Genomic DNA, 5,506 nt, shown 5'->3' on the forward strand with positions numbered 1-5,506 from the left:
ACCGACAGGGTTCAATAGATGCAGCGTAGAAGCGACTCAAAGAACCTGTCCCCGGATTTAGACCTGATCAACCTATTGATATCCACCTCAGAACGCTAGCGGAGAGAAGCGGCAGAGTCACGGCACATTTAGCTTCATCTCAAACCCAAGATAGAGTCTTTGACGACCAGGAGTGGGAAGCAAATCCCACGGCAAGACCTTACAAGAAAGAAACAACCCTGGCACTCAGCTAAAGAGCCGGGCGATCCTGCAAACACAGAAGATACACAACCTCCAGGAGAATTCTCTTCTACTCCAGCAAAGAAGCCTTCCATTGAACCTCCAATCGACCCCGAGTCCAGTAGCGAATCAGATATGGCTAGCACAGGAGGAGGGCCTTCTGGAGGAGGAAAATCTCAGGCTAGGCCTGAAGAAGAGGAGGTTTCCACAGTATTTGAACCCCCTAAGTTTAAACTCCACCTCCCGGCAAAGTTCACAGGAGAAGGAAAAGACCTCAAACCTGAAGCCTTTGACCGATGGGCGATGGAACTCTCACACTTCCTACTCTTACAAGGAAAAGATGTGGAAGACCCTACAACTGGACTTATCATTGGATCATTCTGCGAAGGAAAAGCAACCGACGCATACCACCAATGCTATAAGAATTTCGGTGGGAATGTAAGATTAAGAGGAACTACAATTCTCGATTATCTGAAAGGACGATTCCAATCCTCTATAACCAACGACCTCCTATACAACAAATTCCACCAGCTCCAGCAAGTTAATGGAATGCATGTCAAGCGAATCACCGATGTAGCTACGGACCTGATGATATATAAGGACCGAATGGAGAGGGGAAGTATCTCCAAATACATCCTGAAGCGACGATTGTATGACACTATACACCCTATCCTCAGACGAGAAGTAGAACCTCTTGAGGAAGACAGTGATGATATTGCAATAATAATTGCAAGAGCCGAACAAAAGGACGCCATTCTCCATGAAACTAAGGCCTACAAAACACAGACACCCTCTAGTAGGCATAGCCAGCCACGGTACAAGGCCTCCAGCAACTCTGAAGACGATACCCCACGGGTTTTCAAGAAGAAAACAAAATCCTCCAAAGAATTGAGACGCCAGAAAGGAGAATGTTTTGAATGTGGAAAAACAGGACACCTGGCAAGGAACTGCCCTACGAAGAAGAGGAAAGGAAAGGCAATTAAGCAAGAAGCATCAGCCAACAATGTTGAGAGCGATAATGATGATGCCCAAACCAGCGAATATGAAGAGATCCATATCGGATATATCGATATGGAATGCAACAGTGTTCGACCTCCGGCTACATTCAAAGCACATACTGCCCTGGAAGGTACTATCCTGATCAATGGTAAAAAGGCTCGAGTCCTATTCGACACTGGCGCAATCGGAAGAGATATGATCAGTAATGCCTTTGTCTCTGTCCATGGACTTCCAACTCGAGACCTTAACCAACCCATACCAGTCAATATGGCAGTAAAGGGATCACGATTCACAAGCCATAAATCCTGTAGTGCGACTATTCGACTTGGTTCTGCAGTCCTACCCCCCCAGGAAATGCTGGTTAGAAATTTAGCCAAATACGACGTCCTAATAGGTATGCCATTCCTGAATCGCCACAAAGCTATAATCAGGTGTGGGGAATCAACCATCGATTTCCCAGATCAGAAGGTCAGAGTTTCATGCAAACCAATAAGCGGAGAGTACCGAGCCGCAGTCTGTAAAGCAGCTGCCCAACGACTATTGGACGAATACTCTGATGTTTTCCCTGATCAAATACCCGAAGAACTACCACATATGAGAGAGGTGAACCACCACATTCGCCTCCGAGACCCCTCTAATCTAAAAAACCAACCCCCCTACTCTATTCCTGACGCATACAAAAGCCCACTTTGTGATTGGATCAACCAACAACAAAGAAGAGGAGTCATCTACCGAGCAGAAGCCCCAGGTGCCGCTCCTATGTTTGTTCAACCCAAAGCAGATAGCAGAAGAATTCGCCCCTTGGTTGACCTCAAGCTACGGAACGAAAACACGGTTATGGACAGCTCCGTCATCCCAAACTAAACCGAGATCCTAAATGCAGTTGGACGGGCTAGATTCCGAAGTAAGATTGACCTACACGATGCCTACTTCCAAACAAGGTTAGACCCAGAAAGTGAATGCTACAACAGTTTCTAAACACTATTCGGAAGTTTCATTAGCCGAGTTATGTTACAAGGTGATATGAATGTACCCACCACCTTTATGCGAATTATGGAAAACCTCCTAAGCGAATACCTCCACCATTTTGTGTGGGTCTACATTGATGATATTCTCATCTTCTCGAACACCGAAATAGAACACACCTACCATATAGGTTTGGTCTGTACCAAACTTAGGGAAGCTAAATTCTATGCTAGCAGAAACAAATCAATTCTGTTTGCCAATAAACTCAATATCCTTGGACATGTTATAGATGATGAAGGAATACATGTAGCCCCTGGAAAAATATTCTGTTTGACGGAATGGACAACACCCCAGAATCAAAAGGAACTCATGCAGTTCCTAGGACTAGTCAACTATATTTCCCAGTTCCTACCAGATCACGCCACTGTAACAGCGCCGCTCACAGACCTTACCGGCAATGCAGAATTTGTCTGGACCCATACTCATGACCAAGCCTTTACTAATATCAAGGAGTTGATTAAGAACGCCAACGTTATTCAACCTATCGACTATAGTAAACCAGAACCGATATGGCTGATTACTGATGCATCAGATATTGGAGTTGGAGTATGGGTTGGACAAGGAGCCTCCCATGAAACGGCAAGACCGGCGGCATTACACAGCAGGAAGTTCACTAACTCACAGATGAACTATGGAACAACAGACAAGGAAGCCCTTGCTGTGATTTATGCTCTCGCCGCTTTCAACCACATCCTGATGGGCAATACCTTCACCATTGTTACCGACCACCAACCTCTCACTAATCTTAAAACTGAAAGAATACCTGGAAGGAGAAGAACAAGATGGATAGGCGAAATCAGTAAATACGATGCAAAAATCATTTATACCCCTGGAAGAACGAACTATTTAGCTGATGCTCTCTCCCGCCTATATGAGAATCAAGACCTCGCAGATCCTCCTCTTGTTCATGATCACACAAGACAAAGTGAAGACAGCCCTGACGACACCTCCTATGAACAAGAACCATTGATGGCTACCGCCAGCTCTGCCGCTCCCTCCAATCCTTTCTCTTACACCATGTACAGCACTGCAGGAATCGAACGTGGAAAGGACATTGACGAAGAATGGAAAGACAATTGCACGCTCCGCAGCACACCTCCTCACGAACTTGAACAAAGCAGACTCCACTGGTCCCACTGTTATCACGACACCTGCCCTTTTCACCAGACTGAGATTAAGTTCTGCAACAGGTACCAGTGACCATACTACATGCCTGCTGATGATTCCAAAGACACCAACTTCGACACCGCAGAAGGAGCAGAAGAGATGATAGATGAAAATGAGTCAACCCAATCTCCTCATATCCTTAATCCTGCTCCAACACGATACCAAGGTCTCTAAGAACTCGAACAAGCAGCAGCCTACGTGGATGCAATATCCTATTTACACCCCTCACAGTCAGCCCCGCCATCCTCTCCTCCCATAATCGATTCACGACCACTATATGGTGGACCCTTACAAGTATACAACAACGAAACTATTGTCTCGGTCATACCCCCTACTATTCCCAAGCATCGTCATCAACTCTATGAGACCTTTGAGGAAGAGGAAGCCCCTATCGAACCAATAAGAGGATCCCTAATCGAGGATGAACGAGATGTTAGATCAACCACTGAAGAATTAACCTCAGATTTCCGAAGCCAAATGATAGCAGGATATCGCCATGACCCGATTTACTTCAAAGCCATGGATAGCTCCAGGCATGGAGACCTCGCCCCCTACAACATATCCAATGGAATGGTCTATACCAGCACCCGTTACAGTGAATATTGCCTATACATACCAAAGGGCCATATGTTCAATGGAATGACGATTAGAGAATATGTCATCTGAGATTCACAACAAAGGACACCACAGTGCGGACCGCAATCTTCAATATACTTCAGAATATATTTACTGGCCTGCGATGCGCAAAGATTTCCGCGATTTCATCAAACAATGTGAACTCTGCCAGGCAAATAAGGAGCGAACACAACTAGCTGAAGGAACAGCACAGACCCTCCAACTACCATGTGAAATATTCGAATCATATGCCATCGATTTTGCAGGACCATTCAACAAATCTGCTGGATTTGACACCATCTTGGTAGCTGTGGACCGATTTTCTGGATATACCTGGCTCATACCAATGAAAGTTACCAATTCCTCCAAAGACACCTGGAATAACCTCCAACGATACCTGTTTACCCCCCATGGGTACCCCTTATCTATTGTCAGTGACGCTGATCCCCGCTTTACCGCTAGATTCTGGAAGCAAACCTTGACCTCCCTCGGAACAAACCACATTATGGCTGCCCCTGGACACCATGAGACTAATGGCCAGGCAGAACGAAAAATCTGCGAGGTTAAGACCGGAATTAGGAACATGACCAATGAACGACAAACCAACTGGGAACCAGCCCTAGTTGAACTGGCTGCAGATATCAATACCGGATTTTCAGATATCCTGGGAATGTCACCATACAAGGCAGTCTTTGGCCGCCAATACCCCCTGCTACCTACAACACTATTCAAGAACTCCTCAGTCCCCGCCTCCGATGAACACCTCAACCGCCATCAAGCAATCCGGAATGATACCTTCCAAGCTGTTAAAGCTGCCAGATTCCGAAGTACCACCACCACTCAGAAGTGTCGACGCAAACATGTCCCTATCCTACCGGGTAATATGCTCATGGTACATGGAAACATGTTCATTACCAATGCGGGACGCAGCAAGAAATTACAACCCCGATGGCGAGGGCCTTTCAAAGTCTTATCTTTTGACGAACATACAGAGAACTACACTGTCCAGATGGATGGACGCATGTATCGCCGCAATACTGCAGTCTTTCACGCCTCGACTGTCAAACGATTCCATCCAAATGATGACTCTAAGTTTCCTGGAAGAACCCACTCTCGGCCTGCGCCTATCATCATCGATAAGAAAGATGAATGGGAAGTTGAAGAAATCAGAGACCACCGCCTTTGGCATGGAAATGATCAATTCCTAGCCAAATGGAAAGGATATCCAATGAGCGAAAACAGTTGGGAACCACTGGAGGGACTAGAGCATGCTATGGACATGGTAAACGGATGGTGGAAAGACAATATGCCAAACGGATCTCTCCCCCCAACGATCAACTACATCACCATGTGCTGGACACCCACGATGCTGGAAACTGAGCGATGGCATGCAGAACTCGAAGCTAGAGATGGATTTTGGGCGCCATACTTTGAATCAGAATTCGAAAGCAGCAATGAGGAGAATCAAGCTATGGAGGAG

This window comes from Tuber melanosporum (assembly GCF_000151645.1).
Source record: "Tuber melanosporum whole genome shotgun sequence assembly, scaffold_6, strain Mel28".
Classification (NCBI taxonomy): domain Eukaryota; kingdom Fungi; phylum Ascomycota; class Pezizomycetes; order Pezizales; family Tuberaceae; genus Tuber; species Tuber melanosporum.